The sequence below is a fragment of the Hyaena hyaena genome, unplaced genomic scaffold (genome assembly GCF_003009895.1).
Source record: "Hyaena hyaena isolate Hyena2069 unplaced genomic scaffold, ASM300989v1 scaffold_1020, whole genome shotgun sequence".
Taxonomy (NCBI): domain Eukaryota; kingdom Metazoa; phylum Chordata; class Mammalia; order Carnivora; family Hyaenidae; genus Hyaena; species Hyaena hyaena.
The window spans coordinates 549,395-576,450 of record NW_024081651.1 but is presented as its reverse complement, the minus strand read 5'-3'; the positions used below and the strand labels follow the sequence as shown (position 1 = coordinate 576,450).

The 27,056-nt window shown below is 34.7% G+C and overlaps 1 long non-coding RNA gene across 1 annotated transcript in view; it reads left to right on the top strand.

Moving 5' to 3' along the window:
- The first annotated feature begins 531 nt into the window (after positions 1 to 531).
- The window catches only part of LOC120223601, a 226,343-nt gene continuing 199,818 nt past the window's right edge, over positions 532 to 27,056 (top strand). Inside the window, exons 1-2 of the long non-coding RNA XR_005526342.1 lie at positions 532 to 618; positions 5,999 to 6,105. This is a non-coding gene — a long non-coding RNA (uncharacterized LOC120223601). The remainder of the gene's footprint in view (positions 619 to 5,998; positions 6,106 to 27,056) is intronic.

The window sequence follows — 27,056 nt, the reverse complement described above, 5'->3', positions numbered from 1 at the left end:
GAAATTTGAGAAAGGAGAATGTTAGTAGACCACTATTAATAGGCAAGAAACATGAAGATAATTGTGTCCCATGTAAAATGTTCACCAAAGGATGACTTCAAGAGGACAATTTTAACAATTAAGTCAATGACCAACTTGTTGGAAATCAGCCTCATTTTCTAACCAACCTTCATCATCAGTCAGTAAGCTCATGAATAAAGTGTCCATTGTAGCAGGGATGAAGGTGATACATGGGCTTCACTTTCGCTCACCACGCTTAGCCTGGATATGGCCACTGCCAAGTGCACAATCCACTGAGTCCTCAATAAGGCACCATTCTTTAGAGTGATGAGTCAGATACCTGATGGCCATTTAAGTATATTGGACCACTTCCATCATGGAAGGGACATGTTTTTGTTCTTACTGAACTTAACATTTACTCTGTTTACAGATTAGCCTTCCTTGCACATAATACTTGAATTGGATGTTGGTTTTTTTCTTGTCCTCAGACTCAAAAAGTTGATTGTTCCTGTGTCTTCAGCCTGCTGGCCTTTGATCTAGAACTATACCATCAGCTCTCCTGGTTCTCCGGCTTGTCTACTACTGAATTTGTTGGGATTTGTCAGCCTTCATAATCATGTAAGCTAATTTTTTATAATTTCTCTCTCTCTGTCTCTCTACACACATATACACATACACATGCACATGTGTACGTGCATGTGCGTGCACACACATACACACACACACACCTTATTTATTCTATTTCTCGGGAGAATCCTGACTAATACAAGCATCTTCTTAGATGCCTAATAAATTCAGGGATATCTTAGCTCTTTTATGAATATTGAAAATAGAACAGTACCTATTCTTGGTTACCATAACCAAGTACTTGGATTCCTAACACTGTACTGAATCCATTTCTAAGTCCTGATATGTTTTCTCTGGTGCATACCTTTACCAAAGTAAGATGAAACAAGAGAGGTTAAATGGTTGCTCCCATACTGTAATTTAGAACCACCAACCCCATTAGATCCTAAATCCTTTTACTGTGTCTAAATAACTAACTCTATTAGACTTGTTTTTTATGTGATGATAGCTATTCTGAGAGTTATATTGACCTTCCCTGAAATCTAACTTCTTTGATTGTTGTGTGCTCCCCTCTGGGACAAGTATGGTGACATTTCTATAAATATCTGCACCTATTCCATTAGAAAGGATTATGCTAAGACCAATGGTGATCAGTGTTTACCTGTAAGTACTTTTGGATAATGGCATTTCTAACTGCATTCTCTCACAGCTCCTGCCCTGCATGAAATAATAAAAGGATTAGCAGAAAACATAAATAGAATTATTAGTTACTTATTTAATATCAATGCAATTTCCAGGGGAAAAGAACATTTTAAAGGTCAAGAGAAAGAGGGGAAGATCCAATGATTTGTTTATATAAAATAGAAAAATTATTTTTAGGAAATAATTACACACAACTCAAAGGCAAACAAGGAATTGGAATGAATATCTGGAAACTTCTGAGTAGATAATGGGAAGATTTTTAATTTATATTTCACATAAATTAATAATAGAAATAAAGAGGAAAATAAAGAGAATAATGGGATGGCTTATATTACTGGTATGCAAACATACAAAAATTAAAATAGTGATTTTACAGAAAGACACAATTTCAACAATGTAGGAAGAATTGTGTGTGAGTTGTGTGTGTTTATTTTTATTAATTTCCAGTGCCTAGAAGGAAATATAGGATGCTGCAGCAAGTACAAACTGACGTTACATCTTTTTAAATGTTTATTTTTGAAAGAGAGAGAGAGGGGGAAACAGAGTAAGCAGAGGAGGGTTAGAGAGTGAGGGAGATACAGAATCTGAAGCAGGCTCCAGGCTCTGAGCTATCAGCAGAGATTCCAACACAGGGCTCAAACCCACAAACTGCGAGATCATGACCTGAGCTGAAGTCAGACCCTTAACTGACTGAGCCACCCAGGTACCCCTGAAGTTACATTTTAAGGGACAATTTAGTATAATATGTCAAACAGTCTTCAATGAATTATTCTAAGAAAATGACTTAAAACCCATCCACAAATTTATGTATAAATATATCCATTATATAGCAAGGTATATAGAAATTGAAAAAAAATATTCTAATATAAGGGGATTGATTAAATAAATTATAATATGGAATGGACTTTGAAAGTGATTGTAAATGTATGAAATACGGAAATGAAGGTTTTAAAGCGAGTTTCTAAGTAGAGTTAAAATGCAGTCACAAATTTAAAGGATGAAAAGCATTTAAAAAACACTGGAAGTTTAAACAGCAAAATGTTAACAAAGAATACATTTGGGACTAGGATTTCAAGAGGTTGTATGCGTGTGTGTGTGTGTGTGTGTGTGTAGAAAGAAAAGTAGATGGTAGTTGGATAGATAGATAGACAGGTAGATAGTTAGAGGGCAGATGTGTATAGTAATCCTAATAAAAGGTAATTTAAAAAGTTATTTAATTAAATAAGTTAACTTGAATATAGGGATGCTTTGCTAGAAAATTCAGGTCAAAGCCTTGACCTACATTTTATAAACACCGAGTAACTGCAAATAAATAAATAAATAAATAAATAAACACATAATACAGGATTACAAAAGCTTTAAAACACTGAAGAATTCAGAGAAGAGTTCAAAATTTTCTTTCTATGCTTGTGAATTTGCATAGTTGTTAGAGTTATGTACAGACATTCTTGCAAACATTTCCTGATGATTATTTGAAAGAAAGGTCATTTAAATCTAATCATTTCATTTCTCACATTTAGATTTTGAGTTACTCTGATTGCATTAATATGCTCATATTCATAACTGGCTAGTATTCTCTGTAATTGAAAGAGTTATTTCTCAAGAATAGTGTAGGCTTCCTATTGCAGTGATTTCAGGACCTGTGAATGTCCTAAGGAGAACATGAACTGGAAAAATTTTAAGATCAGCATAAAGGCTGGAAAATAAATACCACGCAGAGGTTTTCACCTCAGGTATTCATCATCTGGCTCAAAGCATGAGTCACTTCAGTTTTCCCTCTGTGCTCAAGAGTCACCCCCAGGGAGAGAGCTCGACCGTCCCCCCACCTCACTACCATTTATTTGGTGTTTCTGGGAACTGATTGAATACGCAAGCTTAAAGCATAATGTTCTATTTCCCTTTAGAAAATTCACTGTTCACCCACTCTTACCTTTTCCATTGAAAATAGGGAAGAAAATAGGGAAGAATAAAACTTTGGGTTATTTTGTGATTATGCCATGTTAAAATATGGAGCTGACTTAGTGAAATTACCTGAGGAAATTAGTGGGCATTTCTTAAATGCTGATCTTTAGTGCTATGATGACTGGAAAAAAGTGCTTTCTTGAATAGTCACCTAATTTTGTTTATGTTCTCTCCGTGCAAGGTCAATCTTGTGTGGAGGCACAAAAAGCTCCTGCTGTGGTGTGAAATGAGAAAGACAATGAAAAAATTCTATTCCTAATATATTTGGTTTATAAACCTTCAGAAAAACTTATATAGCATGTATATTTGGGATTCATACTGATAATTGGTAACATGCAAATATGATGAAAAAATTGTTAACTCATTTATCTTTATAAATTATAAGTGCAGGCACCTGGATGATTCTGTTGGTTATGAGGCTGGCTCTTGATGAATGGTCCCATGGTTCATGGGACTGAGCCCGCATCATGCTTTGCACCAATTCTCTGTGCTTAGGGTTCTCTCCCTCTCTCTCTGCCCCTCCCCTGCTCACACTAGCACGCTCTCTCTCTCTCTCCCTCTCTCTCTCTCTCAATAAATAAATAAATTAAATCCAAGAAAGTTAGCCAAGGGCCAGGTAAAACCTAAGAAATATATTTCCACAGAGGTAAGAGGATATATATATATATAATATATACACATATATATTACATATTATATATGTTATATATGTGTATATATTATATATAATATATATGTGTGTGTATTATATATATATTATATATAATACATATAATATATATATAATATGTAGTTCCTAAGAATTTAATATTAGTTATAGTATATATCTGAAACTGGGAAAATAAAACAGAGAACGCTTAGGACAAAATAATCCAAATGCTTAACACTTGCTCATAGTTTTGTTTCTTCTCCTCTAACTCATTCTTCCACTTTCTTTTATTCTCATCTTTCTTCACGCCACTCTTTGTAATACTACTTCAGTCTTTAAGAATTCACTGTAATCCTCAATTATTTCACCCTTAAGGGATTCCTCCAAAAGTTTACAAAATCCTGGCCATTTTGAGGACACGGTTTCTTTTCAAACTAAGTGGAAGCCATTTTTTTTTCCTGTAACTCATTATTTAAGGTCAGAAAATTTAATAAGCATCCTCTTTTATTGTTTTGGACCAATGCTAGAGTGCATAATTATTACCCAAAAGTTGTATTTAAAATTCAGACTTGAGGGTCCTATTCAGAGAATATGATTTGGGAGATAGTGAGGTCAGAGATTTTGAGTGTTGACAAGTATCTTATATGATTCTGATGCAAGACGTTCCGAGGACACACTGAGGAAAGTTGCATAGAGGAGGGAGCCTGGGAGGCTGCAGGTGCAGGATGTGCAGGACTCCAGCAGGAGTCACCTTGGCTCTCCTGACCTGGCTTCTTCCCCAACCAGACATTCTTCACCTCTCAGGTGATAAAGTGCAGAAAACCTTTCTGCGAGGTGAGTTCTAAAGCTGGGCACATTCTTCTCTGCCTAGACCTCAATCCTTGCCAATGTCTGTTTTCCTCTCTTTCATTCGGAAATGTATATTAGATTTCAGTAATTGTAGTAACTGTTGAGATATAGTAGAGAGTAGATGGTATCAACTTTTGCTTTCAAAGAGTTTGTAATTCACAGAAAAAAAATGGCCATTAGAAAAATAGTGACAATAAAATGTAATTAAAGTTACGAGAGAGAAAATATAGGAATCTGAACATAGAGCAAAATAGTTTTAATAATCAAGAAAGAATGCTTTTAGGATATGATATTTAACTCGTATATACTAAAGAGGAGAGGAAGCTACCAATAGGCACTTTCATTCTGAAAGAGAAAGTGAGGAGTGAGCCTTCATGGAAATAACACACACTGTATTCAGAAGGAGCTGAAAATATTTATTGTAGCCAATGCATAGTGTGCAAAAGGGGAATACAGGAAGGCAGGTGAGAGAAGTCCTCAAGATAGATCTTGCAGGACCTTGTTTAACTTATTTAAAGGTTGATAACTTCATTTTAAAGGAAATAGGGGATGAGTGAATCCTTAAAAAGGTGAGACCTCTTAGATTTGCATTATTGTAAATCCACTTTCACTGCTTTGTGGATAAGTTTGACAGTGAGCTAGCCTAATGATGAAAGAGTTCAACTCTGCAAATTTTCTGGATGAAAACTAATTGTAGCTCAGACAGAGGCTGCAGGAATGGGCGTGGTGAAAATCAGATGAATTTCAGAAATATTTATGACAACGAATTAATACTTAGTGATTTATTGGGGTACCTGAGTGGCTCAGTTGGTTAAGCATCCAACTTTGGCTCAGGTCATCATCTCACGGTTTGTGGGTTCGAGCCCTGCATCGGGCTCTGTGCTGACAGCCAGCTCAGAGCCTGGAGCCTGCTTTGGATTCTGTGTCTCCCTCTCTCTCTGACCCTCCCCTGCTCACACTGTCTCTATCTCTTTCTCTCAAAAATAAAATCAAACATTTAAAAAATTAAAAAAAAAAACCTGCTTAGTGATTTATTGAATGAGGGGACTGGTGGACATAGTAATTTGTTCTATGACCAAATTTTCAGGGAAGTGGTGAATTGGGATCCTTTTCTGTTTGGGAAACTAAGAAGTGAGGACATAAAAGCCAAAAGTTTGGACAAGTATTTTTAAAAGTTTGACTCTGAATGCGTGGAGAGAGTGGGTTTACTGGCTGAAGTGAATGAATGTCTAAGTGTTTAAATGCTCACTTTTGTTTCATGACTTTCAGTGTGAAACAGCAAGAATATGTCCAGTAGCACATTTTCTCTGGTGCTTTACGTGGAGTAGCTCCTAGACTGGCAGCCATTTCCCATAGAAGCTATAAGGGAAAAGCAGGTGAGTAGAAAATATTCTTCCAGATTAATCTGAATCTGGAAGGAAGTGGACTGAGAGAATGAGTAGGCAACATGGAGAAATTCAATGTAACATTCATAAGAATAAACATTCCAGTTTGTTATCACTTGCATTACTGGACTTATGAGAGCACGTTAGCTCACATGGGCTAGTGCTCAAAACAAGTTGGGTAATTATCTGAAAGCTGAGATCACCCTGGCACCAGAATAGAAGGCACCACCCAACTTTAATAGCCCTTCTTGGCTACTTAAAATCACCAATGACTTGTTAATATCAATACTGATCTATTATAATACCGAGTATCCTCTATGCTGACTTGATTTAATTAATTTTGAAAAATGATACAACATCCATCCACAGTAAAATGAATAAATACAGTAAAATATGGAAATTGTGGTAATTCACTCAATTGAAAATGATACAGCAATGAGAATTTAAAATCTACGGTTATAAGCAATGATTGTGGTGACTCTCACAAACTGAATGTTGAGCAAAAGAAAACACATCAAATTGTATAATATTTTTTAATAATTTTATTTTTAACACAGAAAAAGCAGACAAAGCTCTTCCATTCTTTTAAGTTATATTTAGGGCATTCCTGAGGAGGATGGGGGGTGGGTGCGTCTCAGTTGCAAGTAATATCCTTATCATATCCTTAATCAGAATGCTGAATACATGGGCATATTTAGTTTTTAAAACAATGTGTATTAATTATATAGTTGTGATTTATGTAATTCTTCTCTCTGTATATTATATTTAAGTAGAAGTTTTTAAGTGAGGACAATAGAGACTCTGATTGAGTGAAATAAAAATCCATGGTTATCTATTGTGGAAAAAATTATATACCTTCTTCTAGTCCCAGCCCATGAACAAGATGAATGAAATTAATCTCCAGTATAGATTAAATCTGTAGATCAAGTGTCCTTTGTGAAGTTATTATCAGATAGGTCAACCGGTGAGCAATAGTCTCTTACTTAGTAAGTTTCATAAGCTACGTATACTCCTGTCCTATCATCCTGACATAAATATAGCTAAAATATTTAAATTTGTAATAGTATGCAATGTGTACATAACAAAGCTATAAAATATATATATATAACTATATATATATATAAAAAACAACGTTTAAGTTTGAAAAAACTGCACACATACTCTGAAAACATTAAATCTAAATGTTTTGTTCCTGAAACAGCTTCTTTATTTACTTTGAAATCATTTTTCTAAAGACGTATTCTTAGAAATGGGCAAGAACATAGAAGACATGAAATGGGTTGCTTCATTGGCATCTTAGCTTTTTTCTTGTTTTTAACTGTAAACTTAATGTATTTTAAAGTATTTTTATTACCTGTACATGAAGCTCAGTTAAAGCAATATCAGTTTTATCTTAATCTTTTGAAGAAATGTTTGGCATACCTCTTGTAACACTGTACTTGCTGGCCAGCCTTTGTAATAGTTATGAGAATTGAAATTAAGTTTTCTTTTCTAGCATTGCTGTTAAGAGCTGCTCAGTGTTACTGATGTTTTCTTCATAATTGTTCCTGCTTCTTCTCTCCATGTTCAGGAAAAGATGATTTCAGCTTTACATATCCAGGCCAGTGGGGCTGTAATGGTGGGAATTTATTTATTATCCCCTATCCTGCATTAAGAAAATATTGAGATGGGGGCACCTGGATAGCTCAGTTGGTTAAGCGTCTGACTTTGGCTCAGGTCATAATCTCACCACTCCTGGGTTCAAGCCCCGCATGGGGCTCTGTGCTGAGAGCTTGGAGTCTGGAGCCTGCTTCACAACCTGTGTCTCCCTCTCTCTCTGCCCTTTCCCACACACACTCTCTCTCTCAAAAGTAAATAAACATTAAAAATAAATAAATAAATAAAATATTGAGATGGTCTCTTTTAGCATCTCAAACTTCCCAGTGACTTTGGCAAGCACTTGTGTGAGTTGCTTATATGAAAAAAAAAAAAGCATATCTTGGAACATATGACTTGTTCTCTACAATTTAACTATGTTAAATGACTTTGTCCTAAGGACACATTTGAATAGTAGAAGGAGCTTTAAAAAATTGCTAAAATGCAGAAAAGAAAAACATTAAATGCTGATGCCCTGTTTCCAGTGTTTCTCATTTTCTAATTTAATTTATGATAATGTCCAAATATTCTTTTTAATGCATACCACATGATTTAAAAAGAAGTCAGGAAAAAAAAAACACACTACACAAAGGCTGGGGCTTGCAATCTTTGTTACATAAAGGTATCAGGATACCTTATAGTAACGTTAGGAAAGGCTGTGAGATGAACTTAGGATGCCAAGATTCAGAAGGTAAATCCTGGAGCCAGTGAATTGAGACTGCCCTACCACTATTTGAAATTGATCAGCTCTGTACATTTTCTGTTTAGAAATTATGCTTGAAAAAGATTAAGTTAAAAAAAAAGGTTGAAATCATCCAGTTAAATTACTGTGCCTCATTCTCTGGAGCTGTGGTTACATCAGTGGTTGTCATATTTACTTTCAGAAATATATATATTTATGTGCGTGTGTGTGTATGTGTATATACACACACGCACATAAATATTTAAGCCTCGATGGGAATTGACTGGTTCAGCAAATATCTTCCTTGCCACATTTTCTGTGACTGACATAAATATCCATGAAGAAACTGTTCCTCTTCCACCCCCCAATATTTTTCTAAAGTCTGCACAAAGAACAGTGAAGTATGTTTCTTTTCATGTATTAAATTCATATGGTGAGAGTTTTCAATAAAATTAGGACTTGAAATCGGGCCACAAAGTTCACATAAATGTAGCCAGAAGAGTGAAAAGATCAACAGAGGCATAGTATTTTGGAGCTATTTTGTGTCCTCATTCTGCCTATTTGAGGAAAAAGAGACACCATGGGTAGTAGATTAGATTTACTTTGTTGAGGCTTTTTGAAGATTGAATTGAGCTGTGCGATATTTTCCTACCATACTCTAAAAATATAGAAAATATACACAGATTTGGGCAAAGAAACCCTGAGAGGAAAGGTACACAGAAACAGAAATAGTTAACCTCATCTGAAATCAAATGTTAAAATAAAAAGGCCTTAAAAAATGCTCATACATATAACACAAAGCAATGATTCTCAATGCAAGTTGAAAACCAGCTGAGAAGTTTTAAGGTATAACATTGTCTGGACTCGATCCACAGGGGGGATTCTGATATAATTGACCTGTGGTACAGCCTGGCAATCTGTGGCTTGTTTGTTTTGCTTATCTGATTGATTGATTAAAGATCCGTAGGCAATTTTAACTTGCAGACAGGGCTAAGTACTACTAGACTATCTTTTCTAGATGCAATTGCATCTAGCAATGATAGTCCTTCCAGGAAATGATCTATAATGGCCAACCACATACAGGTATTTAAAGGCAATAAACAAATGACTGATCAAGTAATAGGACACGATAGTGAACCTGAAATGAGGACATCTGTGTCATTTGGAAGGAGCTGACTATAGGCATGAGGAATACTCCCTATTAATGGGGAGGGGAGGTACTAAAGTTGAATGTTGACTTCAGTTTATCTCTTGGCAATTTATGATGTGAATCCCTTTGGTACAGTGGATAAGACACAGAGTCCATTTCACTATTCTTTAAACACTTTTAAGGTTTTAATAGTCCTGGTCTGTGATTGCTAATATTTGACTCCGTTTTACAATTTTAAGTTATATATACATATACTTACTGCATAAACTTACACACACTGTTTAGACGCTTTAACATATTAACATATTTCATGGATTTCTTTGTGTCAGAATTTAAGTATTGGCATCTGCAAGCCATCCCTCACTATAATAGTAGATATCATTCATTGACAACTCACTCTGTGCCGGATTCTTACTTATATTATCTTACTTAATCCTAGCAATCACTGAGTTAGAAATTAATGTTTCTATTTTGTATGTGGGAACCCAAGGTTTAGAAAATTAAGTCTATTGCTTGGGGACTTACTCCTGGAATTTAACACAATGTCTCTTGTTCCAAACTCTGGGTTACTAAACTCAAATTATTCTTATTTGCTTTTATGTATTTTATTGTTGTTGCTTTAAATCTTTATTTGTAAAAAGATTATTAAATTGTGTTCTTATTTTTATAAACCTTTAAGCTCTTAATACTCTTAGTCTCTTAGTACTAATATTTAGCTGTTATTTTCAGATTTTAGGTTTATGTTTTCTACTATATCATCATTTTTACACCTTTTATATATTCTATATTGAATATTAGATTCATTATATGTATTGAATTTTACTATAGTCAAATGAACTTTCTGTACATTTTTATTTTCTCTTATAAAAGTTTTGTATTACCACATTTTTCTTGTATTCTTTCCTTTTATTTTTCATTACTCAAATTTTAATTTTTTCTTATGACAGGCAAAAAGCTCATCAGAAATGGGGCATCTGGGTGACTTAGTCAGTTCAATGTCCACCTTCAACTCAGGTCATGGTCTCATAGTTCATGAGTTTGAGCCCTGGATTCAGTTTGCTATTGTCAGGGCAGAGCTTGCTTCAGATCTTCTGTTCCCCTCTCTCTGCTCCTCCCCCACATGCATGCTCTATCAAAAATAAATAAACATTTTTTAAGAGCTCCTCTGAAAGCATCTTAACTTTATTATAGCTTAGCTGTATTATAGGATTCTATTCTTTATCCTTCCATGTATTGAATGCCTACTATAAGGAAATATCAGTGAACAAACAGAAGTCAATCCTCTTCCAGGTGGAGGAACCAATAATGATGGAATATGTTAGAAAGTTGCATATTTTCATATTCTATAGAAACAGTAGAGTCATATTGGGTAAAATTGCAGTAAGATAGTAGCATAGACCTATTGAAAAGGATGCATTTGGGCAAAAATGTTTATAGAGGAAGTACTAGAGGCAGGTATGCGAGGAGCAGATAAAGTGAGAAGGGGACTGTGAAATGTAAGGTAAAAGAGGTAATGGAAAATTAGATCCATAGCCTGCTTAATAGGTCTGCCTTATAGGTCATTATAAAAATGTTAACTTTCACCCTAAATGAATTGTGTGTTGATTAGAAGAAAGTGATATTGGGCTTCGGATTTAAAATAAGTTTAGCTGCTGTGCTAATCTAGAGACTGACTGAGGTAAGGACAGAAGCAGGGAGATAATTTACAAAACTAGAGATTCAAGTGGTTGGACTCTGGTTATATTTACGGCAGGATCAAAAAAATATTCTAATGACTATAGTAGGTATATGGGAAGAAAATAATAGTTAAGTATGCCACAAAGTTTTTCACCTATTTCTGTCCAGTTGCCCAAACTGCCCTTCATATTTCCCTTTTACAGACTATTTTCCATGAAGCCATAGGATTCTTTTTTTTTGTATTTCTTGAGTCAATTATTGTTTTAGTGTGTGTGTGTGTGTGTGTGTATTTATATTTATACCTATTTAAATGACCTCTATTATGAATAGAGAGCTTGAAATTTAGTATAATCAGAACTAGTTATTTCTCTAATTTATATCTCTCTTTACAACTACATTCGGTACACCTCTCCTCATTCCTCTTAATCAGGAGATATTGGGGGAAAAACTATCAACATAGAATTTTATAATGAGAAAGCTATCTTTCAAACAGGAGAAAGAATAATGACTTGTTTAGATATTCAAAAGTTGGAGCAGTGCATCATGAGAAGATCCATACTCTAAGATGTAAAGAAATTATTTCAGGAACATACAAAATAATATATGGGATTATTAATCTACTCCAAGTATAGAATTAGAAATGATGACTTCGTTGGTAAATTATGGGATTTTCTTACTAGTTAAATATTTTCAGAAGATAATCATCTATTTCAGCACATATAATGACAATATGTTATGTGAAATGTATGACATGACCACAAAGATTTGGTGGAGAGATGTGGAAATATACCAGTATAAGGTTATTAAACTATAGTTTAAGGGTTATAATATCTCATGAAGCTAGATTGTAAGATAAAGATATATAGTATAAATCCTAAAGCAATTACTACTATAATAACACAAAAAGTTATAGCTCAGCCAGCAAAGGAGATAAAATAGAATTGTAATTGACCATTACACAATGCAGATCCACTTATATGTGGATGTTTTTGATAAATACAGTATAGTACTCTAAGTATTTTCCTTATGATTTTCTTAATAACATTTTTTCTAGCTATTGTATGAATACAGTATATGATACACACACAAAATATGTGTTAAACAAGTATTTATCTTATTGTTAAAAATTCCAATCTACTGTAGGCTATTAGTAATTAAGATATTGGGAAATCGAAAGTTATTCACAGATTCTCAACTATGCTTGGGATCAGGTCTCCTAACTCCTATGTTGTTTAAGGGTCAGCTGCATACAACTTATTCAATTTATCCTCTAAAAAAGGAAAGAAGTAAAAGGAAAATAAAACAGAAAACTAGAATAAATAGAAAAAGAGGCAGTAGGATGATAGATTTATACCTAATCTTATCAATTATCACATTAAATATAAGTTACCTAAATCTGCCTATTAAAAGACAGAGATTGTTCTATTGGCTATTCTTATGCAAATTATGAAATATACTGTTTTCTCCCTCCAACCAAAAAAAAATAATAATAATTCAAAATGAGGCATATCACTTGATGAAAATCTAAAGTTCTAAAGCTTTTTTCACATTAAAAAATTTGTAAACGTTTGTTTTTGAGAGAGAGAGAGAAATAGAGAGAGAGAATGCAGAGAAGGGAAAGAGAGAGAGGGAGACACAGAATCTGAAGCAGGCTCGAGTCTCTGAGCTGGCAGCACCCACGTGGGTTCGTTTGAACCCACCAAGCATGAGATCATGACCTTGGCTGAAGTCAGACGCTTTACTGACTGAGTCACCCAGGTGCCCCTAAACTTATAAAACTTTTGAAGAGACATAGGAGCAACCTTTGTGACCAAATATTGAATTGTACAAATAACAAATTGAAATGTTGGACTTAATCAAAATTAACAACTTCTTTTCTTGAACAGATACTGTTAAGGGAATGAAAAATAAGCCACAGACTATAAACAAAACAAAACACAGACTGCCAATCATATATCTAGTAAAAATCTTATATCCAGAGCATACAAAGAATTCTCAAAACTCAATAATAAAAAAAATATCCAACTTAAAACTTGGTAAAGAGTTTGAAGAGACATCACCAAAGAAGATATTAAGATGACAAACAAACACTTGAAAAGAGGCTCAGCAACACTAATTTATTAGGGAAATTACAAGTTAAAACCACAATTAGATCCTGAAGCATACTTACTTGAATCACTAAAATTTAAAAGAATGTAGTTGTTGCAAAGTAGAAAATCAAATGCTGGTATTGAGTATGTGAAATATAAATATGCTTAAATGATGGTATCCAGACCAAAAAGTGACACTGCAGGATTGTAGGATTCCATTTATATAAAACTCCAATAAATGCGGACTGTGATATAGCCATAGAAAAAAAGATGATTTCGGAGGGTGAAGGGGGCAGGGAAGCGGGGGATAAAGGGGGATTAGATATGTGAAGAGGGATTGACTACACAGGGCATGAGGAAACCTGGGGGTGATGTACATGGTCAGCATCTTTATTAGGTGAACAGTATCAGTATTTGCAGTTGCCATAACATCAAACGGTACTTTAAATGTGTGCAGTTTGTTGAACGTCAGTTATGCCGCAACAATGCTGATTAGAAAAAAAAATTGTATAGGGGCGCCTGGGTGGCTTAGTCGGTTAAGCGTCCGACTTTCGCTTAGGTCATGATCTCGCGGTTCGTGGGTTCGAGCCCCGCGTCGGGCTCTGTGCTGCCAGCTCAGAGCCTGGAGCCTGTTTCAGTCTGTGACTCCCTCTCTCTCTGACCCTCCCCTGCTCACGCTGTCTCTCTCTCTCTCCTAGAAATAAATAAAACATTAAAAAAAAAACAAAAAGAAAAAATGTATATAAAATGATTCACACAATTTTACTCTTATTTAAGTCAAGAAATTCTTCTGTCTCCCCTCTCAATGAGGCAAAATGATTTAAAATATATTGTACTTTTTAAGTTTTTATTAAGGAAATGTTTCTAATTGGGTTATTTGATATAATACCCCACTATATGGCATTGTATGTCCTAAATGTTTATATTTCTGTTCATTGTGATTATGTACTTAACCTTTTTCTGTTTTAATTTAAGCAGTACTAAAATATGTATATTGTTTGGATATTCTCAAGAAGGTCATATTTGTTACCATGAAACTTTAAATATTAATTATGTCATGATATCTAATTGTTTCTGTTAATTCTGGATAAATTGGTATCTCCTAGTATATTCAAATGTGGTGATATTAGTAAAAGATTAAGGTATTAAATATTAAAATCTAGAAGGGTTAAGTTCCTAAACCTCTATGATAGAGCTCACAAATTATTACTGTCAACTACTGTTACTTATTTTCATTTTAAAGTATAGTCTTGTGATTTTTGGGGGTGCAGGTGGGTAAAGCTTTAGAATGTAATCATGCAATCTAAAACAGCATATGCTAGCATCTACCTAAGGAACTCATTTACGGAGCTCTGCCGTTTGAATAGCAGGGAGCTAAGTTCCCTGAAGTGTCTCTAAGCATTTTAGGCTCAAATGAGTCAAGACTAAATAAAACTCAGCTACTGTGAAAACAAACACCTGCCAGATAAACCTACTAATGGGTGGTTAACTATTAACAAACCCCATCTCTATGATACTAGCAGATTGTCACATTTAAATCTCAATTGTAGCAAGCTGGAGTGGGATATTGAACCTCAAAGAATAAGATTTCCTTTGATCATTTCATATTATTGTGTGAGGAGAGAAGATAAAGGAATCTAATCAGAATACCAATGGAAGGAATGATGGAAAGTTGTTGAAAGAGAGAATCATATTCTGGTAAATCTACAATTCTCAAAAAGACACAGAGGAACCAGTGCTGTCATTTTACCTCAACACTAGAATACCTCTCAAAGTAATAAATTACTTTCATTAAATATTAATTGAACCATGCTATTTTATGATAATTCTTTTTGTACACATGAGAATAAAATGCAAAGTAGGAATTCATTGCACATTAAAAAAAAATAAAGGATTCATTCTTTAACCAAGATAGAGTGCCGTGTGGGAAATGAGGTTTTCCCCTAGATGATTTTATATCCAAGGAACAGGGAAGATCAGCTCACTTTCACTTTCTAGGTGGAATTCAGTCCTTCTATACACATCCTCTGTGTATGGAGAGGGGAGGGAAGATAATAACCAGAGAGAGATGGCAGAGGGTATGGCTAGATGGAAGAGGGCAGGATGCAGTCTTCACTAGTTTCCCCAATTCTTCTATGTCCTCAGATTATGTGGTACATGTTACTATATTCTTTGGCCCTAAAGTCACAGAAGTTCCATGGCAGTGGGTCTGTCTACTTGCCAGACTGTCACAGCATGGGACAAAGAAATGAGGCAATCAGAGGAATGACAGCATGACCCTGCCAGATAGTGTCAGAAAGAAAGTGCAGCTGAATCTCCCAGGAGGTATCCTCAACATAGAGGGATTTCTGTCAAACATGATCTACACCAGACAATCTGTAGGTTTTTAACTAATAATTGGAGGCCCTCCCCAAGACAAAAGATGGCAAGATAAGTTAGTGAAGTTAATCAACAGAATGACCACAGACCAAATGCACATTGGTGCTTTCCTTACATAATCACGTTGCCTATGGTTTCCTTCTACCCAGGGTGAAGGAAAGAGGGAAGAACTTTTATGAGGTAAGATAATGCTCATGTATAGATAGATTATTAAATATATTTTTTCATTGTCTTTATTTTTTAATTAATTTAATTTTTAATTTACATCCGAGTTAGTTAACATATAGGGCACGATGATTTCAGGAGTAGATTCCTTAATGCCTCTCACCCGTTTAGCCCACCCCGCCTCCCACAACCCCTCTAGTAACCCTCTGTTTGTTCTCCCTATTTAAGATTCTCTTATGTTTTGTTCCTCTCCCTGTTTTTATATTATTTTTGCTTCCCTTCCTTTCTGTTCATCTGTTTTATATCTTAAAGTCCTCATATGAATGACGTCATATATTTGTCTTTGCCTGACTAATTTCACTTAGCATAATTCCCTCTAGTTCCACCCACGTAGTTGCAAATGACAAGATTTCTTTTTTTTTTTTTTTTTTATTCCTGAGTCATACTCCAGTGTATATGTATACTTCATCTTCTTTATCCATCCATCCATTGATGAACATCTTGGCTCTTTCCATACTTTGGCTATTGTTGATAGTGCTGCTATAAACATTGGGGTGCATGTGCCCCTTTGAAACAGCATACCTGTATCCCTTGGATAAATAGCTAGTAGCACAATTTCTGGGTCATAGGGTGGTTCTATTTTTAATTTTTGAGGAACCTCCATCGTGTTTTCCAGAGTATCTGCATTAGTTTGCATTCCCACCAGCAGTGCAAAAGAGATTCTCTTTCTCCACATCCTCGCCAACATCTGTTGTTACCTGACTCGTTAATGTTAGCCATTCTGACAGGTGTGAGGTGTATCTCATTGCGGTTTTGATTTGTATTTCCCAAATGATGAGTGATGTTGAGCATTTTTTCATGTGTCAGTTGGCCATCTGGATGTCTTCCTTGAAGAAGTATCTATTCATATCTTTTGCCCATTTCTTAACTGGATTATTTGTTTTTTGGCTGTTGAGTTTGATAAGTTCTTTATAGATATTGGATACTAACCCTTTATCTGATATGTCATTTTTAAATATCTTCTCCCATTCCATTTGTTGCCTTTTAGTTTTGCTGATTGTTTCCTTCACTGTGCAGAAGCTATTTAATTTTTTTATTTTTATTTTTTTCTAAAAATTTTAATGTTTACTTATTTTTTAATGTTTTTTTTTTTTTAATTTCTGAGAAAGAGAGAGAGACAGCATGAGTAGGGGAAGGTCAGAGAGAGAGGGAGACACAGACTCAAAACAGGCTCCAGGCTCTGAGCTATCTGTCAGCACAGAGCCTGACCCCGGGGTTGAACCGATGAACCGTGAGATCATGACCTGAGCCAAAGTCGGACGCTTAACTGACTGAGCCACACAGGTGCCCCTATTTTAATTTTTTAAAACTTTTATTTATTTTTGAGAGACAGAGCATGAATGGGGGAGGAGCAGAGAGAGACAAAGACAGAGATGGAATCAGGCTCCAGGCTCTGAGCTGTCAGCACAGAGCCTTACACAGGGCTGGAACCCACGAACAATGAGATCATGACCTGAGCCATATTCAGACGCTTAAACGACTCAGCCACCCAGGTGCCCCAGAAGCGGTTTTTTTTGTTTGTTTGTTTGTTTTTTTAAATGAGGTCCCAGTAGTTTATTTTTGCTTTTGTTTCCCTTGCCTCTGGAGATGTGTTGAGTAAGAAGTTGCTGTGGCTGAGGTCAAACAGGATTTTGCCTGCTTACTCCTCGTGGATTTTGATTGCTTCCTGTTTTACTTTAGGTTTTTCATACGCTTTGAGTTTATTTTTGTGTCTGGTAAAGTTGTTCAGGTTCATTTTTCTGCATGTCACCGTACAGTTTTCCCAGCACCATTTGCTGAAGAAACTGCCTTTATTCCATTGGATATTCTTTCTTGCTTTGCCAAAGATTAATTGGCCATATGTTTGTGGGTCCATTGCTGGTTTTTCTATTCTGTTCCATTGATCTGAGTGTCTGTTTTTGTGCCAGTATCATACTGTCTTGATGATTACAGCTTTGTAATACAGCTTGAAGTCTGGGATTGTGATGCCTCCTGCTTTGGTTTTCTTTTTCAAGATTGATTTGGGTATTTGGGGTCTTTCTGGTTCCATACAAATTTTAATACAGATTTTCCTTTTAATGTATTGTTGGATCAGGTTGGCTAGAATCTTGTTGAGGATTTTTGCATCCATGTTCATCAGGGAAATTGGTCTGTAGTTCTCCTTTTTAATGAGGTCTTTGTATGGTTTTGGAATCAAGGTAATGCTGGCTTCATGGAATGAGTTTGGAAGTTTTCCTTCCATCTCTGTTTTTTGGAACAGCTTCAATAGAACAGGTATTAAGTCTTCTTTAAATGTTTGGTAGAATTCCCCTGGAAAGCTTACCAGCCCTGGATTCTTGCTTTTTAGGAGATTTTTCATTACTAATTTGAATTCTTTGCTGTGGATCTGTTAAAATCTTCTATTTCTTCCTGTTTCAGTTTTGGTCATTTATATTTCTAGGCATTTTTCCATTTCTTTCAGATTGCCCATTTTATTGGCATATAACTGCTCATAATATTCTCTTATAATAATAGAATTTACATTTCTGTTTTGTTTGTGATTTTTCCTCTTTCACTCTTGATTTTATTTATTTGGGTCCTTTCCTTTTTCTTTTTGATCGAACTGGCTAGGGGTGTATCAATTTTGTTAATTCTTTCAAAGAAGAAGTTCTACGTTTCATTGATCTGTTCTACTGGTGTTTGTTTGTTTGTTTGTTTTGATTTGGTTTCAATATCTAGTCTAATCTTCATCATTTCCTGTATTCTGCTGGTTTGGGGTTTTACTTGCTGTTCTTTTTCCAGCTCGTTAAGATGTAAGGTTAAGTTGTGTGTCTGAGACCTTTCTACCTTCCTTAGGAAGACCTGGATATATATATATACATATACTTCCCTCTTATGATTGCCTTTACTGTGTCCCAGAAGTCTTGCGCTGAGGTATTATCATTTTCATTTGGTTTCAAGTACTTTTTAAATTCCTCTTTAACTTCTTGGTTAGCCCATTCATTCTTAGGTAGGATGTTCTTTAGTCTCCAAGGATTTGTTATCTTTCCACATTTTTTCTTTTGGTTGATTTCGAGTTTCATAGTGTTGTGGTTTGAAAATATGTATGGTATGATCTCGATCTTTTTGTCCTTCTTGAGGGCTGATTTGTGTCCCCAGTATGTGATCTATTCTGGAGAATGTTCCATGTGCTGTAAAGATAGAATTTTAATTGACTAAACTGTGAACCAGCTATTGACTTTTAATGCCTTAGATTTTAATAATATCAAAAATAGGAAAAAAAATACATGGTATTCAAATGTTGATGTCAGAATGTTACATATTGATGGTGGGAAATAAACTTACATTTTTTTCTTCCATTTTAGGGAAAACACAGTTTTTGGAAATTTGACACCCTAAATATTCCCCTTATTTATTCCATTGTTTGTTTCCTCAGAAGAGTTGCATTGATCCAGGCTTCTTAAACTCTCTTTCTTGTCAGATCACAAATACATATCCTTTAATCTCAGTTCTTCCCAATCTTCTGTTTATATGGGTTTGGGATTTATCTTATGGGAAATGAAGGCCTATAAGTGAAATATTTTTATTTTTGTGCCTCCTTTTATAAAGAATCATGATTAGTGATTCAGTCTTTTATACAGTGAACACCATTAAGAAATTTATTGAAAATAAAAGTATGAATGAAAAAAACACTGGATATATTTACCTATATTTCATGTCATAAGTAGCTGAAACTATCTGTAGAAAAATCATCAACTGCATTCACTACTGATTTGGAGTTCTTTGAATACTTGAGATGTCACAAATAAAGCTTACATCAATATGCAGAAAGTTTTTGCCGAGTCCAGTCCTTCATTTTTTTAACCTAGTGATAAGAAAAAGAAAAAAGAAAAAGACAAACTGTCCATAGAAGTACACAACTGTAGATTATCATACATATTTATGCTGTGTTTATTCAGTTATTCTTTAATTTTATTTATTTAACTTTTAATTTTGAAATAGTTTCAGATCTATTGAAAAGTTGCAAAATTTAGAACGAAGAATTTCCATATATCCTTTATTCCTCTCCCCCCAATGTTAACATCTGTTTTAACAAGATTGCAATGACAAAAACCAGAAAGAGAGCATTGATATGAAACTATTAAGTAATTCACAGATCATATGCAGATTTTTTCATGTGTCTCCCTAATGTCTTTTTTCTGTGTCTAAAGGCCCTTAATTCTCATATCTCCTTAGTTTCCTTTATTCTGGAACATTTCTCAGTCCCTTTTTCTTTTATGACCTTGACGCTTTTAGTAGCACTGGCCAGTTACTTTGATGAGTTCGCCCAGTTTTTATTTGATGTTTCCATGTAATTACATTAAGGTTATGCATTATTTTAAAGTAATTTACAATGGATTCTTACCATGATTTTATAGCTGATCTACCTGCAAGCTATAAGGGAAGAAAAACTCCTTTGCTCTGCTTCCTAAGAAACTCATTCCCTTTGCCTTCCTAAATTCCTTGACTAGGCTCTATAAATTAAACTGATGAAAGACAGATTAACAGGAGAAAAACACAAATTGATTAAGACATGCCATACAGTTGTAGTATGTGGGAGAAATTTATACGCAAAAGGGTGTTTAGAACTTGGGGCTTATGTAGCATCTTGGCAGTAATTTTGTAGAGAAGTGACAAGATAAAGGAAAAGGATATTGAGCTTCTAGGGTAGCAATATATGAGGATAACAACAAATTAGTAAAGACTTCCTGAATGCCATCTAATTTCTGATCGTAAGGTTGTCAAAGCTTCCTGGTACCAAAATCGGAGGAAAGAACTAAATATCCACAAGGAGAATGGCTTGTTTGGCTTCAGGAAGACATGGGATGGGCACAGAGCTTATATTGGAGCTCTTTTCTCCATTGTCCAGCTCAAAATAACTTATCCCAGAGTGGTATATTTTGGAGTAGCATGCTTGGAGTCCCTTCAAAGCTAACCTAAGACATTAACACTTTATTCTGTTTTGCCATTTCATTTAAACATGCTTGAGTTAAAAAAATATATATAGCTGCCACAAAGAAAATAATTTTAGAGACATGTTAGTTGGAAAAAAAAAATCATCCAGTTGAGAGAAGTTGTTCGTAGTACTCATGTTTTCATATATCAAAAATAATCTTAATGACTGGAATTTTAAGAACATTCCATTTGTTTTTTTTAAGCCAAGTGATCCAGCCTGGAATAAAAAAGCTGTATTTCTGTTTTACCTACCTTATCAGTATTTCTGAATTGCATTTTATGTCTTGCTGTTTTGGATTTGAAGCAGAACCTCAATGTTATTATAAAACACAAAGATGTGTCCAGCTAATTTGATAGTCTCACTGACCAATTTTTCTTAATCTTGTATGCTAAAATAGATTTGTGAACCAAGCTATTTACTGTAACTGAATTAGTGAATAATTTTAAATGAATTTTAAACTAATAAAATACATTTTCAGAAAAGGATAAACAGTTCAGTTTTTCAAAATACATTGCTTAATATTTTTTTTGCCCAGTGAAAGAGGAGGTACCTGAGGTGAGAAAAGAAGAAGCCACAAAGCCCCATTTTTTTCCCTATGAAGAGTCTTGGTTAGAAAAAAGAGGGGACATCTGGGTGGCTAAGTTGGTCATGATCTCACAGTTTGTGAGTTCGAGCTCCGTCTCGGGCTTTCTGCTGGGAGATCAGAGCCTGGAGCCTGCTCTGGATTCTATGTCTCCCTCTTTCTCTGCCCCTCCTCCACTCATCCTCTTTCTCTCTCTCTCTAAAAAATAAAAATAGATTTTAAAAAAGGAAAGAAGGGGCGCCTGGGTGGCTCAGTCAGTTAAGCTTCCAACCAGCTCAAGTCATGATCTCACAGTTTGTGGGTTGAAACCTGCATCAGCTCTGTGCTGGCAGCTCAGAGCCTGGAGCTGCTTCCAATTCTGTGTTTCCCTCTCTCTATCCCTCCCCTGCTCATGCTCTGTCTCCCTCTGTTTCTCAAAAATAAATAAACATTAAAACATTTTTGAAAAAAGGGGCTGCCACATTTCGTAGGTAGAGGTGAGCAAACCAGAGTTTGAATTGGGAGCCTGTGACAACCAGAAACACAGAACACAATGCAATCATTTTAAGGCAGACTGAGCAGCAGTGGGGCAATATTATGTCATCAGGAAGGCTGTAGCAGAAAACATGACTGATGTTCCAGAGTCAGTACCTATGGTAGCAGCACTTCAGTCTCTGCAAACAGACATAGATGGTGTGCCCTCACAACACCCAGATTGTTACTCCCTTCTCCATGCCAACGTCCGCAGCTTTCTCTGCATTACAATACTGTTTCTTTAAGCTTAAATAAGTCAGATTTCTACTTCTATTCTGAAAGACAGCCATGCTGGATAGATATTCTTGGCTGCATATGTTTCCCATTCAGCATGTTGAGTATATCATGCCACTTCCATCTTGCCTGCCAAGTTTCTGAGGAGAGATCTGCTGCGAACCTTATTTGTCTTTCCTTGTAAGTTAGAGACTTTTGTCTTGCTACTGTTTGGGTTTTTTTTTTTTTCTTCATCTCTGTATTTTGCAAATTTAACTACGAGATGTCTTGGTGTTACCCTGCTTTTATTGATTTTGATGTAAGATCTCTGTGCCTCCTGGATGTGGAAGTCTGTTTCCTTCCCCAGATTAAGAAAGTCTTCAGGTATCATTTACGCAAATGAACCCTCCCCCTCCTTTTCCTCACTTCTTCTGGGAAAACAAAACTAAAAGGCAACCTTTGGAATGGGAGAAGACAATCATAAATGACATATGCTATAAAGACAAAAAGATAGAGGCAAACCATAAAACAGAGTCTTAACTATAGAGAACGAACTGAGGTTTGCTGGAAGAGAGGTGGGTGGGGAGTGGGCATGAAGCAGGGTACTTTTTTGATGAACACTGGGTGTTCTATGTAAAAGATGAATCACTAAATTCTACTCTAAATTCTACTCCTGAAACTCATATTACACTATATGTTAACTAATTGGAATTTAAATACAATCCTGACACAAAGATTTCTAATGTGTGAATGCTGGCTAATATCCCATGTCAATGATTCTTTCCTTTTCACTTATTTTTTGATTTGTTTTATACACTGCTTAATTTTCACAGTGCTGTATATTATCTTGATCTTTGACTGCCTATAGAATTATGTTTTCAGTATTAATAGAGATTCAATTTAACATATCACCACATATCATAGCTATACACATATAATCAGAAACAAATTCTTAAACATATGCATCAAAACTTCACAGATACTTAAGTGTTACAACTTAAAGTATTTGTCTTGGGAGATCACGTACTAAGCTCAAAAGGCCTGTCAGACAAAATATTTTGTCTAGATTTCTTTCAGACTATGTAGAAATTAGTCTCTTCATCTTACCATTGTGTCAATCCTCCCTCCCTTTATAAACAAGAGCATTCCTTAGATTGAATCACTTTTTGTGTTCATCGAGACAGGTTTCAAGACTTTCATATTTATAAAATTAAATCCATTTTTAAAAGATAGGTATTGGATTTTGTCAAATTATTTTTTTAGATCTATTGAGTTGCTCGTATACTGTCATAGTAAATATAGAAAATTCTCTGTGTCCTTTGGTGTCCAGGCTCTTGGGAAGTTCTCTGCCACATGGATTCCCTTACTCTCTCTTGGAATGTTTCCTTTTTGAATGTTTCTTCTTGGACAAGCAACCGTGTGATCAGGTCATTGGCAAGAAGTTAAGCCTGTGCCCAAGCTTAGTAGTTAAATGCACCCTTAAACCTAGAAATGACTGCAGCTGTTCTGGTGCCCCAGCAAAGACCACGTGGGACAAAATGGCCCAATATACCCCCTTTTGTGACAGACAGTGAGTCATTATTCTCCACCTTAATGAGAATTCCTTAATAAGAATGGGATGGTTCTTATGCAGTTGAAACAAGTCTTAAGCAAGCTTTGATTGTTTAAAAATCAATAGGAAAAATATAACCATTCAAAGAAGTTGCATTTTTATTTGTAGCTTTCATTATTACTTTCATAGTTATCTCATGCATTGTAATGTTTTTAAATATATTTTATACACATGTATTTTTTCTAGTGACACTTTAATTTTTCTAAAAATAGTGTCTACTTTTATTACTAAAATCAAAGGCTTTCCCAGGTTCCTTTTGTGTGATTATAACATTTTTTGTAGTAAAGAGAGAAACCAAGCCAATATCTTAAAAACTTGAATGAAAATATTACTTATATTTTAAAAAAATAATGTTTATTAATTTTTGAGAGAGAGACAGAGCATGAGCAGGGGAGGAGCAGAAAGAGAGACACACACAGAATCCAAAGGAAGATTCAGGCTCTGAGCTGTCAGCACAGAGCCCAGCGTGGAGCTTGAATTTGTGAACTCCAAGATCATGAGCTGAGCTGAAGTTGGAGCCACTCAGGTCCCCCCCTTTACTTATTTTTTTAATTTAAAAAATAAGCACTGTATTCCATGATGACAAAGTAAAATGGACATTTCATCCTTGTCTTTATAATGTATTTTTTTCTTTATCGAACAAAGACAGCTGAATGAATTTAACAATAAATGCGGGGGAGAGCATTAACTTATTTAAGAAGTTATCACTCCACCAATTGAAACGCCATAATCTATTGAAACATACCCTTAAAGTTTTAAATATTAGATTTACTGTTCAGTGTGGACATTGATTCTTTCTAGCTTTTTACATTATGTCTTTTAGTTTCATATGGGCCCTTCCTCAGGAGAAACAAACAAACAAAAAACTGGCTCCTCCAGTGTAATTAACAGTATCTGTAGCATTAGATGTTGCTAAGTAATTTCACTCATGTCTTTATAATCTGTTATGCTGCTCATTCTTTCAAAGTCCTTGACTATTTAAAACTGGATTTTATTTTACTCCCACTATGAAAATCGCCTAAAGATGATCTAGAGCAAATTTTTGGTTTTAAAAAAATTACTTTATTTTTTTCCACTCATGACCAGGTAACTTTTATCACTTACTCCTCTCCTTGAGGCATTTGCAGTTTTACATCAAAGCATGTTTCCAACTGTGCTAAGTGACTTTATTGTATCTAAATCTGAGTAAGACTTATTCTCTGCCCTTATTTGTTATTCTTACCTGACCTTTTCCATTTTCGTTTGCAGTTGCATTATTACCACCATGCTGACAGCTCCAATTTGTTTCTTTAGCTGTCATTTTCCCAACAACATTCCATTAGTTCTTCAGATTGCCTAGTGTTTCCACCAAATCATCCTAGTGTGTTTACTGAATAGTCTTCTCTACAGATAAAAGGTGCCTGAATATAAATATGAGAGTTTCCAAAACAAAACAATAAATATTTCCAATTTATTTCAGCAACAAAAAAATACTGATACTAGATTTAAGTAACATCATGATACAAATTTACCTTTACTTACTCAGTCCAGCAAATTAATTTTTAGGCTATTTAAACTTTTTAAAAAAATTTTTTAATGTTTTATTATATCTGAGAGAGAGAGGGAGAGACAGCGTGAGCAGGGAAGGGTCAGAGAAAGAGGGAGACACAGAATCTGAATCAGACTCCAGGCTCTGAGCTAGCTGTCAGCACAGAACCCGACACGGGGCTTAAACCCACAAACTGTGAGATCATGACCTGAGCCAAAGTCGGATGCCCAACTGACTGAGCCACCCAAGCTCCCCAAGGCTATTGAAACTTTTGAGAGAAGTTCTTTAAGTAATTTAAAGGTTTTTAACCAACCAAAAACTTCAATTTTTATTTTCAAAGAATAGAGTTTGTGTTTTTCTTCCCATATCAATAAATCACACATATTTAAATGTGTTGAACATTTTCTGAACTTTTCATAACTTGAAAGGTGTGTTATTTATGATGCATTTATTTGTTGTCATTTATGCCACATAAGATTTATTTATGCCACATAAGATTTATGGAAAGAAACCAAAATTATGTTGAATCAAACAAAACTTATGTAAGATATTGCCAGGTCATTTTGTAAATCAGGAAATTAAGTCTCTGATTATTGAAATAGTAGTCCCAATATTGCACACATACGTTATCTCTTAATTTTTATGCACTTCACTATATCATGCTTAATTTCATATAAACAATATTTTTATATAATACATCAAATGAGATAGATAAATATTTTAAAGGAAAATTTCTTTGTACAATTCAGTATTTCAATCATTTTGACATTTATGACAAAGAATTTATATTTTTCAGAGAAAGCTGTTTCTTTGATGGATGTTTCTTGAAGCATTTTCACGATCATTTTGCCTTGCTATTTAACTACAAGTACCATAATAATCAAACATTTTATATATAAAGACTTATTTTATTTTATTTTTATTTGTTTTAATGTTTATTTTTTTGAGAAACAGAGAGACAGAGTGTGAGCAGAGGAGGACCAGTGAAAGAGAGAGACACAGAATCTGAAGCAGGTTCCAGGCTCTGAGCTGTCATCACAGAGCCTACATGGGACTTGAACTCATGATCATGACCTGAACCCAAGTCAGATGCTTAACTGACTGAGCCAACCCAGGTGTGCCTATATATATGAAGATTTTTATAGCATGCTTCCTTTTTTCTAAATATATTTGCCTATCTGCCTAACATCTATAGTTATTATTATTTGATTAGTAGGAATCAGTATCACCATATTTCTTGTTATAAAATTCAGGAATTACTGATCATACAGCAGGTATAATTTTTAATTTTTGTCATACATGCACATAATAATATATATTATACACATCATACAGTTGTTCTTTACACCTAATGTATATATTACATAATTTATATGCAAACACATATATACACACACATATATGAATAGATCAATAGAAGTAGTGAGAATTGATACCCTTGTTTGTTCTTAGGATATAGTATTCAGTGTTTCATCATTAAGTGAAATGACAGCTGTAAATTTCTCAAACATGGCCTTTGTCTTGTTTAGAACATTCCTTTTTACTCTTAGTTTGCACAGGTGTTTAATTAAGAATGGATGTTGGATTTTTTAGATTAATTTTTTAGTTTATTGAGTTGATTATATGCCAGACCCTTAAATATTTCATATATTGAGGCTATTTAAATAGTATTTTTAATTAAATTTCCATTTCTAAATGCTT